The sequence below is a fragment of the Mytilus galloprovincialis genome, chromosome 4 (assembly GCF_965363235.1).
Source record: "Mytilus galloprovincialis chromosome 4, xbMytGall1.hap1.1, whole genome shotgun sequence".
NCBI classification, from domain to species: Eukaryota; Metazoa; Mollusca; class Bivalvia; order Mytilida; family Mytilidae; genus Mytilus; species Mytilus galloprovincialis.
The window spans coordinates 90,968,288-90,987,651 of NC_134841.1; the positions used below are offsets into that span (position 1 = coordinate 90,968,288).

Here is a 19,364-nt window from a genome sequence, read left to right on the forward strand (position 1 = left end):
AGGATTAACGTCGACTTTTAATAGAAATATCTAGAACTACATTTGTAACATATGATATACCGTAAATCCTTTCGTATTATTATAACGCAATAATTCTCCGCAGGTCGAAGCTTGATACGACCGCAGAGGTCGAACCCTGAACAGTTGGGGCAAGTATGGACACAACATTCAAGCTTGATACAGCTCTGAATTTGGATTGTGATTTAAAAAATTATTTGACACAGCATAGGTTACTAACACAGAATGAATGTTGTCCAAGAACTTTTTTTTTAATTGGACATTTACCTATTATGGTCCAATATTCAAAATCTAAATACATGGTTTGATTTAGCATATCAAAGAACCCCATATATTCAATTTTTGTTGAAATCAAACAAAGTTTAATTATGGACCCCGATTTGGACCAACTTGAAAACTGGGCCCATAATCAAAAATCTAAATAAACGTTTAGATTTAGAATATCAAAGAACCCCAATGATTCATTTTTTGTTAAAACCAAACTAAGTTTAATATTGGACCCTTTGGACATTATTTGAATGCAGACCAATTTGAAAACGGGACCAAAAATCTAAATATACGGTTAGATTCGGCATATCAAAGAACCTCGTCAATTCATTTTTTTTTATGAAATCATACAAAGTTTAATTTTAGGGTCTTTGGACCTCAATGTGGACCAATTTAAAAACGGGACCCAAAATCAAAAAACTTAGTACACAGTTAGATTCAGCATATTAATAAAACCCATTTATTAAATTTTTTATGAAATCAAATAAAGTTTGATTTTAGAATTTTTGGACCTTAATGTAGACCAATTTGAAAACGGGACCAAAACAGACCTTGTCTTTGTACATTTAACCTATACGGTTCCAAATGCTAAATATTTGCTTACAGAATCCGTCAGTTGTCTAGATTCTCGTTACTTAGTTCGAACTTCCTTAAATAATATTGACTTTTGGTAACTGTTGCTCTTTTCTTTGAGCCCCTTTTAGTCATACATCAACCAAAGTTTCTATCATATAAATCCCTGGATGTCAATATTTTGGCTATGATCGTCTTTGGTAAGTGAAGGTAAATTCAGAAATGTGGTTTGGACGCACGAAATTTATGTATACAGTGTTACTTTCATTAGTGCATGTTATGAAAATAATCATTGGAATATAAAGTATAACCAATCTTATTTCATATTCAATATAAAAAGACGAACCTTTACTTTAAATTTATAATGGAGGTTTAAAATGTAAGTTCAGATAATATATTTATAGATATAAACACCAGTCTGGCAAACCATTCGTTTAATGACCTTTATGAGTACAATGGCATGACACGGTGTCGTCTAAAGATTACTGGCACACATACATGTAAAATGGAACAAAACGTGACACGTGCTATGTCCGTGTCTGTAGTGATGTTTTAGGTTTTGTTACGTATAATCTATGTATTACTTGTAAATTATTAACTAAGTCAGGGATTTCGTAACCACAAATTACTTTAAAATACTTTACTAAATTTTTCCATAGATATACAGTTTTGCCGATTTTTGAAGTTTGGCTGTAACTTTATTTTTGTTTAGTTCAACCGGGATAGCACATCCTCCTTTTTAACGGAGATGTTGTTTACCGTGCCCAGAAATTTAGAAACGATCCTGGTAAAACTTATCGATCATTTAATTAACTTATTCTAAAAGGTCAGCAGTTTAACACTGTAATTAGATCTTTGAATATTGTTTTTATTGGTATTAATATTAATTTTGTTATCAGTAAATTAAAATCAAGTTGTCTCATTGGCAATCATACCACATCTTATTTTATAAATATTATTGTTATACGTGTATACATTCATATGCATATCCATGGATTTAAAATCCTTCGATACATGTCTGTATCTTAGCATTGCACGTTACGATGTCTTGTTTTGACTATTTAATGACGTCTTTACACTAAATCCATTGCATTTTGGTTGTGTAATGCTTGCCTATTTTGTCTTAGATGCATGTTTTTTTTTTTTTTTTTTTTTAAGTAGTTGCTATTAGCTTCGAACTAGCTGCAAGTAACTGCGAGTACTCTCAAATCTGTACTTAGTGTCTTTTTTGTTGGGAAGTACAAGTACCCGGTCATGTCCACTTTTGTTAGATGTAGGATCATTTTCATAACAGCGTAGACAAAACCATTTCTTTGCGCGCTTAGGTTATCAATTGACTGGGTCAGATTTTGTGAACGTTCGTCTGAACGCCCACTTGTCATATCGTACGTGTTATAGACATTTAAACTGTGGGATCGTCAATGGCTCAAAACGACTAAATCAAATAATACGAAAAACTAGCAGAGGACTAAATATTGTGTGTTGATTTAAATGTTGAATACTTAAACTTTCTTTTTTTATTATCATGCACCTGCATGTACTTTACTCTTTTATTCTATTTAAATTTCCAATAGAAGGCCTCTGACATACACAGTGAGCGTTAAATCATTGTTATCGATAACTGATGACAAACAAGTTATAGGTGAATGATTCAGTAGTATTACCAACATAAGTATTGCGGTTGTCTACGCTGTTATGAAAATGATACTATTTCTATCTGTATTCATCTGATGAGTTTTTTCAACCGATGTTCATGATAGTTCGATCTTATGTTGTACTGTTACACCACTGTCCCAGGTATAGGGGGGATCCCTCTAACATGTTTAACCCTGCCATGTATGCATGTGTCTGTCCCAAGTCAGGAGCTTGTAAATTAGTGGTTGTCGTTTGTTGCTGGGTTACATATTTGTTTTTCATTATTTTTTTTGTCCCATTTATATTTTTCGGTAATATAATGTTTTTCAGTAAGTGCGTCCGCTCATCCGTTCGTCCGTCCGTCTGTCCCGCTCCATATTAAAGTTTTGGGTCAAGGTAGTTGTTGAAGTTGTTGGTGAAGTCCAATCAACTTGAAACTTAGTACACATGTTCCCTATGATAAGATCTTTCTAATACAGAGTTTTGACCCCAATTCCACGGTCCATTGAACATAGAAAATGAAAGTGCACGTGGGACATCCGTGTACTATAGACACATTCTTGTTAGTACATAAATAAGGCCTTTAGTTTTCTCTTTTGAATTTCTTTACATTTGTGATTTCGAGCCCTTTAATAGCCGATTGTGTAGATGGACTTTGAAGGCCGTACGGGAACCTATACATGTAGTTGTTTATTTCTATGTCATTTGGTCTCTTATGAATAATCGTCTCATTGGCAGTCATCCCACATCTTCTTTTTTTTTATATGTGCAGTGTCGTCTAGACTTCTGGCGAACATACATGTATATATAATGGAACCAAAATGTGGCATGTATACGTACATAGTGTCGTTTCGAGCTCACCAAACACAGTAAATCATATCCGTGACATATATGCTCAAAAAACAATTTTACGAGAATGATGAAAAATATTTCCTGATTATGATTCCCCCCCCCCCCCCCCCATTCATTCATATGATATCAACATTAATTTTTTTTTCAACCATATGCAGTTCTATATTTTCCCGTGTATTTAGAGCAAAACAATACCAATCAATTCTTAAAAACAACATGGAGCAGGATGTCTCAGATTTTCCGGAGTGTAGGCACAAAAACGTCTAAGCTGTAAAATAATTTGTTCTACATTTACACTTATATTAGCTCTGAATGGTTATATATATTTCGAATTGTTTATGTCGTTCCGTCATCACTGACAGAGGCGGATTTAGAGGGGGGCAGGGAGCCCGGGCCCCCCCTTTTTGGGAAAAAAATTGGTTGCTTATATAGGGAATCATTGAAGCGTGACTGGAGCGGGCCCCCTCTTAGGTCAGTCAGTGGGCCCCAACTTATGAAAATTTCTGGATCCGCCACTGACTGAAGAGCCATACAATTCTTTTGTCATTGACTAATAAAGTAAGTTTAAGTGCTTTAAATCTCAAAATATAACATATTAAAATTTTAAAGGGGTATAACTGAAATTATACATTTTATATATTTCTATTTGTAACCAATCAGGCAACGTTTATTTGGGGCATTCGACCTATTTTAACTCAGATTTTGGAATTTTTTAATCGAAATTATAGAAAAATGGAATGTTGTTAGTACATATAAAATAGAAAAAGATGAATACTATTAACTAAAGCAAGTTTAGATGGGGTTCTGTGTATTTACATTGTTTGTACAACTCTCCTTACTGATGCCATATTTTGGAATTTCCGTGACCTAAATGGTTCGCGAAAATTAATATTTTTATATATAGTATAGTAACCAGAGCTTCGAAAATTTAACTAAGAAGTTGTTGTCAAAATCAAAATCTTAAAAGTTCTCATTAGGTTTCTATAGTAAATCTGTATTTCACAATCAGCCAAGCTATACAAATGGAGCAGAAACAGTTTACGGCCACAACAAAATATTCAATTGTTCTTATCAGCACCATCCAATCAAATACAAATCCCAGATTATCCCCATTCATATTTATAAATTCATAATGATACTGTTTTATGCTAGTTTTATGCTGTAAATGCATTTAAATACTTTAAATTGCTACCTTGAATTCACTTTTTAAAGAAATTTTAACATTAAACCTAAACGTGGAAAATTTTCTAATTATAGATGATGCAGCAAAAACTTACACCTCAAAATAAGCTACTTAGTAAATTAAAGATATATGAGTTCATTATAACAATTCATATTTGAAGGTTGATAGCAAGCACTCAAACGAATGATAATCGTATGAATTAGGCCGTTCACTTTGTTTTCCTTTACATATCGTTTAACATTTCCAATGTCCCAATGTCATATATATATATATAGCTCAATTAGGAGATAACTGTATTGTATTTTAAGCTTGGCCTTCGTAAAACGTAGATTTTACTGTCGCAAATTGAGTTTACCTAGCGACGCGGAGCGGAGATAGGTAAACGGATATTTGCGACAGTAAAATCAAGTTTTACGAAGGCCAAGCTTAAAATACAATACAGTTATCTCCATTCTAATGCCGCATCTTAAAATAAATGTTATTTTTTGGCTTAAAAATGGCATTAATGAAAAAGTCCGCGAAACTGTCGCATTGTTTTTAGCATCTTAACAGTGTGACGTCATGTGTTTAATCTGGGTGTGAAACATGAATTCTAAACGTATTTTTACTTTTTGTACGCTTCATAATGGTTTCAATATAGACAAAAAGAAGATTTGAGAATATCTTGTTAATTTTTTGAGAAATTACATATCCAAAAAAAATCGGAATTCAAAATGGTGGCTTTCTTAGTTACGGACTGGTAGAACGTGGAATCTAACCCCTCAAAATATTTATCAACGTCCAATGAAAATTATCGTTACAAACTAATTGCATTAGAATGTGGGGTTTTCCCGTTGGTGAAGGCCGTACGTTGACCTACGTTTGTTTTTATTCTCGTAAATTGATCTCTGGTTGACGGCCGTTGTCTTTTAATAATCATACCACATCTCCTTATTCTTAAATAAAAACCAACATAATTTTTAAAGAATTGAAGAGGTATGATTTTAAAGGATTGAATAATTGTACTAATTTTTTTTAAATTTCAGGTGCCAAATAATGACTCCCATTATGTATATACCTCCTCATGTTGGTAGCCGTTGGAAAACACAATTAAATTAATATCTTTGTTTCTTATTTTTATACAACCTCATTAAATAATTTTCAAATTGACTAGCAAGTACAAAATTCCTTACACAGTAGATGCAAAAAAAAAATAATTAAAATACATATATTTAACCAATAGTAGTGTGATTTGAGCCTATCTACTTACCTTTTAGAAATAGTAGTATCTATAAATCTAAAATCATTGTGATGATGCAATAAACTGTTCTAAATCAGCTGTCTATCACGTGATCACACTATTACCGTTATTGATTCCGACACGTTGCTAGTGTATGGAAAATTGTGCATAAAAAATCGTATAAATTGTGTAATGATGGTTAACAAACCACTAGATAAAGGTATATTTCCTAGCTGCTCGTGATGTTAAGAAAATTTATGTTTAAATACTTTTTATTTGATTTTTTTCTGCGAGTTATTTTATGAAAACTACTCTCGATGTCTCTTTGGTAACCTAAACAAAACACGGCATTCAATATGTCAGGAAAATGGGTCTGTTCTTGGAAGACAATTTGTCAGAGCTTGAGAGTCAGACTAGTACTACAATGCAATGTATATAGTCCGCCAGACCCCGAAGAAATGTGAATTACCAGTACCCTGGATTCAATAGCTCCAAACGTCTAAACCATAACCTTAAATATTTCACAAAGGGCGGCATTATGCTATTTATCAAGATCATGCATATAGCTAATATTCAAATGAATGTCACGATAAATGCGTGCAAGTAATATTGACTTTACAACTTTAAAGTGTGATTAGTTTTGTAATCAAAGCTTTCGAGGTTTCGTCAATGCAAATGTTCCAATATATTGAAGACGAAAAATATTTGTTCCAAAATTGCAAAAAAAAACCCAACATGATTTAAATCGAGAATTAATAAAACTGAAACAAATCAGCTAGACACCTGTAATGCAACATATAACAGTCATTTGATCTGAGGTCTAGAGAGTAACTTTTTCAACATTGACGTATAGTTATATTTTTAACTAGTTGAGTACATGATAGTACATGGAAAACCCCTCATACAAGCAAATGTAATTAATGTGGGAGGTATAACTAACTATGAAACCAGTTGAACACCCTTTATTGTACCAAGTCAGACACATGACAGTTGTTTTCCATTCGTTCCGTTGGTTGACAATAGTGGAGCGATTGATTTTGTCAGGTTTCATGGACTTCCTCCGTTTTAAATTTGGCTATTAATTTGACATTTTTTAAAATACTTTTTTATACCATTTAGGGACGACATCAAAAGATCGATGTAGGATAAAAAACTTAAATCAAATAGTTTGGGGGTGGGGGGTTCAAATTCTGCAAGTTTTGTATATATAAAATCGATTTTTACATATATCCTTATTGGTAAATCAATTTTTCCCAAATTAAGTCAAGAAGGGGGAGGGGTTCAGTGAAAAAGCTTTGTGAATTAAGTTTTCAATCCTACATTGAACTTTTGATGTCGTCCCTTACTGGAAGACAGATTGACGACGACTTTAGTCAGCTGCATCAGAATAACGATCAACAGTCTACACGCGACTAAGATATCCGTTTCCTATCGAGTACGCAGTACTAGTACTCATTTATGATTTATTATATACGTAGCGTTTAAATGCCAGATTTTGATTGGTTCGTACGAGGGAGACAATTTACTCTATTCCATTGCTCGGCAGGATATACCCCGGTATTTTTTTTTTAATGTCACCCTCTCGTGTGGACCAATCAAGAATCGATATTTTAAAAGAAAATGCATTGCATGTTCATTAATGATTCCAGAGTAATATAATACAATATATGTCTCTGATGATTCTCAGACATATTTCAGGATCTCCGTATTTAATTTGATTTCAGGGTAATCCAAAATATTTCACATGCAAGATCTCGAATGATTTATAGATATCCTGAATTCGAATTATGGAGGTCATGAAATATTTCAGGAGCTTTTTAAATACAATAAACTTGATTAAATCCGTGAAGAGTAGACATTACCGAATAAAACTTATTACCGGATTTGTAATCGATGAGCAACATGGTGGGTGCCACATTTTAAAACAAAACTTCAATTAAAAAAAAAAATGGAATAAACTTTTGACACACACAGAGAGATGCCTCACCTGTATGTAATTTTGACAGTATAATGCAAATGTTGATAATATATTATTTTCAGTTTGTTTTAGATTTACGAGTTTGACTGTCCCTTAAAAGCTTTGGTATCTTTCGTCCCTCTTTTAGCAATACTTTAACATGTAAACTACATTCATAGTAATAAGATTGACATACACAACAGTTTTTTTTTTAAATTCTGAGGAGTAGTCTTGTATTAATATATTAATAGTCTCTTTATATACTGGAAAATGAATAGGTTGCAAAAGTATTGGTGGATATATCCAAACCTTTCGATTGTTTTTCACCTGACTGATTTTGATCAATTATCTAAATCAGTTTTAGATTAGGTGGAGTACACTGAGCTTGTCTTCTCAATTGTTTCATGTATCTATTTCATAGTTTTTATAGTTTAAAGTGTGTTTGTATATCTTTTTTGTTATTCAATTGATTAAAGTAAAATAAATGAAATCTCATTTGCCTGTCCCATGTAAGGAACTGTGGTTATTTCTTCTTATTGTTTTGTTATTTGAGGAATGCAATGGTGTTATACCGTTCATTGGAATGAAGAAGTCATAAAACCAGTTTTTCCCTAACAGTTCTATGTAAAATCAAGTACATTGACAGTCAATATTTACCATTTTAGTTTCATTAAAATGGTGCCACACTCTGCAGTCATAATATCATACCACTGAAATCAACTTGTGTATTATACTTTAACAAGAATGTGTTCCAATTTTTAGTAAAAATGAATCTTTTATATACCCAACTGCATAAACATGTATTGCATACATACACATTATTAAAAACTTCAACTTCATCAAAAACAACCTCGACCAATAATAGCGGCAGGAGGATTTGTTTTGGATCGGCTATTTATTTTTGTAAACTAGTAAGAGGACATATCTATTTTCTGCACTATTGGAGCAAGATTTTTCATTTTCATTAAAGCAAGGGACTGAAGTTATTTATTTTCACAATTATATTTATAATATTCGAAAACATACAACTTTTAAATATTTGTTGATAATAATTAATACATGTCAATTCATTATGTACCATTTAATCAGAATTAATCATCATTCTCTGAATAAATGCATCTTTTATATACCCAACTGCATAAACATGTATTGCATACATACACATTATTAAAGTTTTGTTGTAACTAGGCTGTTTTAAAACTATTGGCAAACTTGTTTCGCCGAGTGAGGCAAAAAAAATTTGAAGGGATTTGGAACCGCTGAAGGCCCAAGAAGCTATAGAACAAATAATGCAAAATCATGCTTTCTAGGTATTCCCCAGATCCTTTCTTAAACTGAAAATGCAAGTTCTTTTTTGTGAACATGTGTAATACTATATAAAACATACCCATGTAGATAAAATAACCAAAATGAAAAGATATTAATTCTTTCTGTTTCCGTTTTCTGTTTCCGCCGTTTAGCAACCCCCCTTAAACGGACACACCCTGTTCCATTGTGCCAACATACAAAACTTTTAATGAAGTCTGTAAACTGATGAAAGTCTCAAGGATGTTTTGTAAAAAAGGTATTTCTCAAATAACAATTATTATACAATTTTGTTTATTATAAAGCAAAATAAAATGTACAATAATATCATGGATATATAAATAATGAAAACATATATATATACTGTAAATTCAAACCAAATTTCCAAGTAATTATTGCTTGGTAATGTGTTAAACATTGGACAAAAAGAATAAATAATTGTTGTCATTTAAGGACATGTTCAAAATAAACATGCTATCGAAATTTACAATATAATTTTATTTTTGTGAAATCTATACTGGTGTAGCAATTTTATTAAAAAACAAATGTACCAAAAATCTGTGAATTTTTTAGTCATTGGAAAATAAATGGATAAACTGGAGTATATGTAGTTAGTTCCTTGCTGACTATCTTCTTTTGTTAAATATGTGATACAGTTGTCAAGTTGACAGATGAATCTATAAAAAAATATTTAAATTCGCAGGAAGACAATTTAACATTAAAAAATTTGTCTACATTCACAGCTCAACAATTTAACATTAACAAAAACATTGGTTGACAGGTCGACAAATTAACTTTTACAAATAAATGTCAACCTACATAGGTCGACAAGTTTCCAGGGGTTAGTGGTAAGCTTAGGGTTAGGGCAGCAAGTGTGGGACCGTTCAATATTTATCAGATGGATGGGCCAGTGCAAAATAGGGCGAGGTAAGCACTTTTTTTGTGTAAATATTTGGATGGGCGAGAACTTTTTAAAAAATATTGAGTGGATGGGCCAGAACATATTTTATAGGAAAAAAATTACCATCAATTTTATTGGTGTGTAGGAAATTTGTTTTGCTGGCACTCAAAACATGTCTCAACAAACTGGTAGCTTGGTTCATTTCTGTTAATTTAAGGATTTAATTAAGGAATAACAAAGCTAGAATTTTCTGTTCAGACTATCTATTATTTTTTTTTTACCTTAAATAATACCAAGTTGTTTAATAGTTTGGTGTATTGCTGTTATATTTATTGATTTAAATAATTGGTAGAAAAAAAAAACTCAAATTTTCAGTTAAGGCTAAATTCAGATAGTCAACTTTGATTTTTTTTACAACTTTTTCAAATCAACTAGGATTTTTATAAATCTCTACAGCTATCTCATTTATATATTGATCTTATAGAAAGCCAGGTTGTTTGGTGGTTAGGTGTATTGCTGTAAAATTTATGGATTTATTTAATAGGTAAGAAAAAAAAGCTCAAATTTTCATTTTAGGCTAAAATCAGATAGTTATCTTTAAATTTTTTATAACTTTTTTAAATTAACTTGGATTTTCAAAAAACTCTACAGCTATCTCAATTATATATTGATCTTACAGAAAGCCATTTTGTTTTGTACTTTTGTATATTGCTGTCATTTTTATGGATTTTATAAATAGGTAAAAAAAAAAGCTATAATTTTAAGTTTAGGCTGAATCTAGATAGTCATCCTTAATTTTTTTTAAATACTTTTTTAAATCAACATAGATTTTCATAAACTTTACAGCTATTTCATTTATATTTTGATCTTATAGAATGCCAAGTTGTTTGGTAGTTTGGTGTTTAGCTGTCATTCTTAAGGATTAAATAAAAAGGTTTTAAAAAAGCTCAAATTTTTAGTTTAGGCTAATTCTAGATAGTCATCTTTAAACTTTTTCAAATCAACTTGCATTTTCACAAAACTCAACTGCTATATCATTTTTATATTGATTTTACTCAATACCAGGCTGTTTAGTACTTTAATTTTTTGTTGTCATTTTTATGGATTTAGTTAATAAACAATATTAAGTATGCACTGGCCTATCCATCTGGTAAATATTGAACGGTCGTTTGCTTGTCAAGTTTTGGAAATTTTGTCAGATTTTCGAAATCCTCTGGTTTAATCCATTAAAAAATTTTGCCCATGGAACTCCATTTTCCCTTTTATAAATCTTTTACATGTATAATTATAAGCCATTTGTAAAAGTCTTATAAAACCTAATCTATTTTTTAATAGTTTTTGAGAACTTTAACTGGTCAATGATAAAGCTATGAAAAATCAAGAGAGAACATTTTCCTGCCAAAATTCTAATGGCTAATATCTTGAAACAAGCACATTGACCCCTATATTTTTTTTGCTTTTTTGATTCCTCAATTATTCCCCTATCAATATATACTAATTTTTTGGAAAGTTATTTATTTTAAAACTGAGCTGCAAACTTCCTTAAGGGTTAGATCAAGGGTGACGGTTATGGTTAAAGTAAAGGATGATAGTGAGTTTAAGGGTTAAGGAAATGCTCTATTAATGTGTAATTAAGTGCCCTATATTTTGTTACTTAGTGAGATAAAAAAGAAAGAGAATATTTTAAGGGAGTTTGCTTCTCTGTTTCAAAATAATTAAGTTTTCAAAAGACTAGTTTATATTGATAGAGAATTAATAAAGGAATCCAAAGAGCAAAAAAAAAATACATAGGTCACCATGCTCGTTTTGATATATTAGCCATTGAAATTTTGCCGGGAAAATGTTCTCTCTTGACATTTCATAGCTTTATCATCGACAAGTTTAAGTCCTCAAAAACTATTAAAAAATAATTAAAATTTTATAAGACTTTAACAGACAGCATATCATTATACATGTAAAAGAATTAAAAAGGAAAATGGGAATCACCGGGCAAAATTTGTTAAGGCATTTAAATAGATAAAACCAGAGGATTCCACAAATCTGACCCAAGTTCCAAAACATGACAAGCAAGCTTCCTTAATATAGCCATAATAGGCATTGACTTGCCAACCTTTCCACCTGTCTACCAGTCAACCATTAGTATTACAATTATAATTTTCCATTTCATCAAATAATAATTTACATTATAAAATGATAAGTATTAAATAACTATTTTTAAAACTATAATACAAGTTTTTATTTGAATAGGAATACATATCAAAAGCTGGAACTAAATATCTGTATACTACATTTGAGCCAAACAAATAACAGCATTATGTAAAAACAATAATTTGTTAATTTACAGTAAATGGATAAATAACATCATAAAAAAATGAATCATTTGGCTTTCAAAATTATCGTTTAAAGATTTTATTAAACAAAAAAGCAATATATATCTGGTCTGCATGATTGTTATTGTCCATTGGATTGACCACACAAGGGAACCTGTAAAAGAAATAAAATGATATTTCATTTCTTGACAATCCATAGTAATTTTTTTAAGTAATGTTAAAATATATGAATTAGGTAATGTTTAAATATATGAATTAGGTAATGTTTAAATATTTGAGTGGTAATTTTTCTTTTAAATAGATAGATTTTGTTGTATATAAAAATACTTGTTTTCTATTCATATTTAATGATTTACCAAAAAATATTGCAATAGAGATTGTGCAGCTTAATTTGTTATAAAATGGAAAGGTGTTCAAATCACTATTACTAATATCGATTTAATCATGTATTGAGTGCCAAACAAGAGCAGAAGCTATAATTAAGCTGAAATTTTGAAAAAATTTACATACATGATAAAATTATTATTTAGGATATTTTGATAATCTTTCATCGTTTGGTTTTAGTTTTATGACATTTACTTTGTTTTTCTCCATATATTGAATGAAGAAATGAATTATTTAGAAATTTGTATTGAAAGAAATACAAAACTGAATCTGAGAACTGAATAAGAAACAAAGTTTGATATGATTAAGACATCTTATCTATGTGACAGCACTTGCCATTTCATTGCAAATAAATGTGAGGTTATCTCCCCTTTTCAAGTATTCACAATTCTTTAATATTATAAAAACAATGGTTCTCTTACTGATTCAGTTCATGGTTATTAGGTAATAGTTTGAAAATGGTTTAAGAGAAAGAAGTTAAAAAGAACTAGAAACCTTCTGAACATTAAAACATCTGATTTACATCTATAAAGGCTGCAGTAGAAAATATAAAGATGAAATATGATTGCAAATAATAAAGATTTATAGAAATTTAAACTGTCCATAAGATAACATCAATTAATAAAATTTGTATGAGGGTAGTAATGCCCTTTAAGATCAGGCGTCAAGCAGTCATCATTGGCTACTGTTAGCATCAAATAATGATTGTTACCGTTATTTTTTGCATAAAAACTAGTAAACTTGATTCGTCAAAATTAATGTTTGATTTTTTTATCATCTTAAACTTTACATTTTATTGCATGCTCCAAAGTTTACAGTAAATGTCATTCAGTAAGAAGTTTTACCATTATTGGTTATAAAGGTACCCCATTACCACCCTCTTGTATGTGGACAAATAAATATATTCTCACCTCAAAAAGATCCAAATTCCACTCCAGACAGTATCCAAAAGGACAAACTGTGATGCTAACCTGTAATACAAAATTGAATCAGTTATTTAAACTCTTCAAAAAATCTACAGTGGATTAAATGATTTTCATTGTGATTGAGGAAAACTTTGATTTTTGTGGATATTTGATAGAAAGTTGGTTGATAGAAAATTGATACTTTAAACATTTAAGTTTGTGGTTCATAATTACTAAAGAAATTCAGTGGATATTTAGTTTGAATCTTGATAAGTAGAAAAAAAGTCAAAAATAATTTCTGTTTCAAAGCTTGACAGTATCTTTACTATCTTGGACAATTATGTAACCCTTTCCTCTGGAGCTGAATATCTCCATGATATCTTCATGATACCTGAACCGTTATTAAATTGACATAAAACACTTTTAGATTAAAATAAAAGAATATAGTTCCAATGTCCCACTTGTTGCACTTATTTAATATTTCCATAGGGCACAACTCTTTTAAAAAAAAGTTGATTGTCCACCATTATAGAACTTGTCCCAAGATTATGCGTTATGTGGGGGATAAAAATTTGGGTATACCTACCATATGTTAGCAGTATCAGATCCCCAGTTCTTACTTCAAACACCATGAAATCAATCCTCACATCAGCCTATAAACAAATAATAAATGCAATATACTTGTACTCCATATTCCTTTATTTTCTGTTAAAAGGTCTGAACATGAATGAATGCAAGTTTAACCCTTCAATGTAAAAGGTCATATGGCAATACATTACTGGTTTTTTTTTCAAATTATTTGATACTAGGAAATTGGTGACCTTACTTTAATTTAAATCATGTCAGCTATCTAGTTTTATCTACCAAAAACTAAAGGCTCTTGAGAGCCTGTGTCGCTCACCTTGGTCTATGTGCATACTAACAATAAACACAGATAAATTCATGACAAAATGGTGTTTTGGTAATAGTAATGTGTTTGTAGATCTTTCTTTACTGAACATTCTTGTTGCTACAATTATCTCTATCTATAATGAACTTAGCCCAGTAATTACAGAGTAAAATATTTCCTAAAAATTTACAAAAATTAACAAAAATTTATGAAAATTGTTAACAATTGACTATAAAGGGCAATAACTCTTTAAGAAGATCAATTGACAATTTTGGTCATGTTGACTTATTTGTAGATCTTATTTTGCTGAACAATATTGCTGTTTACAGTTTACCTCTATCTATAATAATATTCAAGATAATAACCAAAATCTGCAAAATTTCCTTAAAATTACTAATTCGGGGGCAGCAACCCAACAACTGGTTGTCCAATTTGTCTGAAAATTTCAGGGCAGATAGATCTTGACCTGATAAACAATTTTACCCCCATGTTAGATTTGCTCTAAAAGCTTTGGTTTCAGAGATATTAGCCATAATCTACATTTCACCCCTATGTTCTATTTTTAGCCATGGAGGCCATCTTGGTTGGTTGGCCGGGTCACGCCACACATTTTTTAAACTAGATACCCCAATAATGATTGTGGCCAGGTTTGGTTAAATTTGGCCCGGTAGTTTCAGAGGAGAAGATTTTTCTAAAAGATTACTAAGATTTACGAAAAATGGTTAAAAATTGACTATAAAGGGCAATAACTCCTAAAGTGGTCAACTGACCATTTTGGTCATGTTGACTTATTTGTAGATCTTACTTTGCTGAACATTATTGCTGTTTACAGTTTATCTCTATCTATAATAATATTCAAGATAATAACCAAAAACAGCAAAATTTCCTTAAAATTACCATTTCAGGGGCAGCAACCCAACAACGAAATGTCCGATTCATCTGAAAATTTCAGGGCAGATAGATCTTCACCTGATGAACAATTTTAACCCGTCAGATGTGCTCTAAATGCTTTGGTTTTTGAGTTATAAGCCAAAAACTGCATTTTACCCCTATGTTCTATTTTTAGCCATGGCGGCCATCTTGAATGGTTGGCCGGGTCACCGGACACATTTTTTAAACTAGATACCCCAATGATGATTGTGGCCAAGTTTGGTTAAATTTGGCCCTGTAGTTTCAAAGGAGAAGATTTTTGTAAAAGTTAACGCAGGACGACGACGACGACGGAGGCCAAGTGATGAGAAAAGCTCACTTAGCCTTTCGGCCAGGTGAGATAAAAATGGTATTTGTTAAAGGAGTATGTTCAGTAAGGTCATAAACTGGCCCCCTTTTTTAGCGTAAATTTCAAATTTGGATTTATTGACCAATATCACAATAAATTAAAGCTAATATAGTGACTAGATAGGAAATAAGTTATTTTGTTGAAAACTTTACGTTTCTACGTTATAATATGATGTCCCAAGTTGCACTCATATTGATTTTTCACGAAAAAATCAATGAAAAATGGTAAATTTCAATAGATTATTGGACAGGAAACATAGAGGGCATACATCGACAACAAGGATCTTTTAAAATAATGTGTGTGAAGACATTTCACATGTCTTATTTGAATATTAAGCTTGTCAACGCCTGCGCTCTATGTTTCCTGGTCCTTAGTTTGGTTGAAATCCAGCTCATTCTGTCAAATTTCACCAGAATCCTTTATTTTGACCTTTTTGGGATGTAAAAATCAATTTCTTAGACTTAAACTTTGACAAAAACAGTTCTGTTTAACTTTCTCACATGTATTTAAGGCAACTTAAAACCTTTATTGGCTTGTAACTATGAACTTTATAATTGGGGCCAAATATGGCCCTCACTGAACTTACTCCTTTAAACATAATTATGTTTGCTGTAAATGATTCAAACATCAACATGCAATACTTTAATTTGTAGTTCAACAACTTTCAAAGTAAAAAAATCCGTGGGGATACATGAGATTGGGGAGAGAAACGATTTTTTTCATTTTTTTCTGTAAAACTCTGTTTTGAGAATATTCCTCCAATTCAGGAGCACCTCAATTGATGAGTAATTATCCACTAAAATAAACACTTAAAATGTGACATTTAGTATATGATTAATAGTCTTCCATTAAAACTAAATTGTGTGTACCAACATAATCATTGTAATTGTAACAAACAAAAATTAAATTACAAATTTTGCATTTTGTAGTTTAAACCTATAAATTTACAAATATTTCAAAATGTAGGATTTGGAAACAAGCTTCACAGAGTTTACATCAATCATATTGTTTTTTATTACCTGTATCCCAGTGATGAGAGTTGTAACTGGGAACTTTATCAATGGAAATTTAAAACTGCATAGATTTTTCAGTCCTAACTTTCTTAGAAAAAAAATAAAAATCTTTTAAAAGAGTACTGTCACAAAAAATTGAAAATGGCCCTAGCCTGCAGTTCAGTCGTACACTATTAAGATTTCAAAAAATATTGTAGTTGTTGTTAAATAACAGAATTCAGTTGAATTTAGATAATTAACTATCAACTTTAATCAAATGTTTAGATTTAGAAGATGCAGATCTCTTCCATTGGTCCAAATTGAATCCTAAACTAAGGAAACGAAATTACATTAAACAAAAATTGATTTCAATAGTGTCAACCTTTCTTCATGTTCTAGCTGGTCTTTTTATATTCTTTATATGAAGACTATCAAAAGATTCCCCCTCCCCCCCAAAAAAAAAATCAAAAATCAAATAGAAACAAGGGCCGTCTTTCCCCTCAGGGCTATTCAGTTCTTTGATGAAATTCTGTTGTATGCTTTCAGAGAAGTTGTAATGACAAGAACCAGGTTGATGGACAGGACAGACAGGTCAAAAACATTATACCCCACACAAATTCACATTTTACATTATTTGAGTTCAGTAATTCAAAAATCTATGTAATGATTAAAACTTACGTTAAAAGTCTGATTCAATTGCCATTTCCAGTCTCAATCCTTATGGACAAATCCAAAGCTAATCTGTAATGTTTAAACAAATAATCTCACCTACATATTCAGTTACAAACAAATTATTCTGGATTTATTTTTGGCAAAAGGATATGAATGATGAAAAAACAGTTTTGTCTTGTTTAAAAATCTAGCTTCATATAAAATCCCTGGATCCACCCCACAAAAATCAATTGGTCTGTGAATACTAATGATACTTCAGTTAAAAAACATTATTTATTTCTATGTGCCTACTTTCTATATTAGTTTTTATTCATGTGCCTCGTACCAATCTAGTGTGTATAGCCAATAGAACCATATTTTTACAGTTTATTCTTATTGTCTCAGGTTAGTGCATTGTTGAGCATTCACAAACATGTTTACTCAGTGGGAGATCCAGTACATTTTATATGGGGCCCACTGAGTGATCTAAAAAAAAAAACAGGGGGGGGGGGCCACTTCAGTCATGCTTCAGTAATTCCATATATAATCCACTCGTTTTTGGAGATATGAATGAAACACATTCAAATAAATATATTGTTTGATGTCTTGTGTTCTTTCATGTGCATTTTCATCTCTATAAAATCTATAAAAATTGTATGGCTTAATAAAATCAAAGCCTTAAAGGCTGTAAAAGCAATTGCTGTCATGTTAATGTTTGGGGACTTTTATTTTTCATCCACATATATATCATAATTAAACCTGGCATGAGTGTTGTCTAGTTAGAAGTAAGAAGGTTTTAACTTTATATAAATAAAAGACTTTAGCAGAAAGTCATTTTTAATATGTTTTATATTTCACAAGGAGACAACTCGTTTACCAGGCTAAAGTTGGGGTCAAATATACATGTGCTGAAACATATAACTCAAAAAGAAATCATCATGGATTATCCCCTGGTAGTGTTTGTAACTGGGCAATAATTTCCTTTATTGATTTAATTTTAACAATTTTCATTATTAATTTATATTTAACCATTAACACAAATGATTAAGTTAAAACATTTCAACTTTCCAGACGCAAATGTTAAAAAACGGGAAAGAAATAAAATATCTTACAAGACATAAACATGTAAAGAATAGATCTAAATATATATTTCAGCTTAATAAAAATATTTTCATAATGGTACTTTGTCATCATTTTTAAAACTAAGTTCCAAACATTATTGCTCAGTTGATATACATGTATGTCCTTCTGATGCGGTACGAGCACAGGCACTTGTTTCTATCCAAAATAGTTTTATATGGATAGTCGACCTTCCTATGGATAGAAACAGGTGCATGTGGGTACGAGATAACTATAATTCTCATGCAATCCCGAAAAGGGGGGGTCATCACAGACAAACATGACATTAGATCGTTATCACTGAACTAGTATATGTATTGTTTAGGGCCAGTGTAAGGACGCCTCCGGGTGCGGGAATTTTACGCTGCATTGAAGACCTGTTGGTGACCTTCTGTTGTTGTATGTTTTTCTATGGTCGGGTTGTTGTCTCTTTGACACATTCCCCATTTCCATTCTCAATTTTATTATACGAACAAGAACAAACAGCTCTACGTTGCTTTGACATTTATCAATTTTCAGGAAACATTGCGAAAAATGTTCTTCAATATTTCGAAAACATGTGAAATAAAATTGCTAACACGGTGGACCGTCGAGTGACAACAAACGTAGTAGACTTGTTCACTGAAAAGACGAGGATAATGGTTTCATCTGACATTTGTTATGCATACCCAGTTTTGATCATGATATTTAAAAAGACATTTAAAAAGACGTACTTTTTTTCAATATATGTAACTAGAAAATTCCAAATTGAAATATCTCTTCATCTGGACCGACTTGGCATCTACTACGTTTGGACGGGTCCATTTCATTAGTAAGGTGATCGATAAATATTACGGAGTTTTGACAGAAAAGGAAAACGAACTTATTGATATGTGTTTTCAACAAGGGTTTCGTTCCGCTAAATT

The 19,364-nt window shown here is 31.1% G+C and overlaps 1 long non-coding RNA gene across 2 annotated transcripts; it reads right to left on the reverse strand.

Annotated features, from left to right (window-relative positions):
* Positions 1 to 9,286: 9,286 nt before the first annotated feature.
* LOC143073376 (uncharacterized) lies at positions 9,287 to 18,802 on the reverse strand. 2 transcript variants are annotated; one of them, XR_012977486.1, is made up of 4 exons: positions 17,368 to 18,802; positions 14,116 to 14,182; positions 13,536 to 13,595; positions 9,287 to 12,394 (listed from the first exon to the last, which is right to left on the reverse strand). It is a non-coding gene; the product is annotated as an uncharacterized LOC143073376 (long non-coding RNA). The 2 variants fall into 2 exon arrangements; XR_012977487.1 differs by lacking the exon at positions 17,368 to 18,802 and adding an exon at positions 16,284 to 17,361.
* Positions 18,803 to 19,364: the final 562 nt, after the last annotated feature.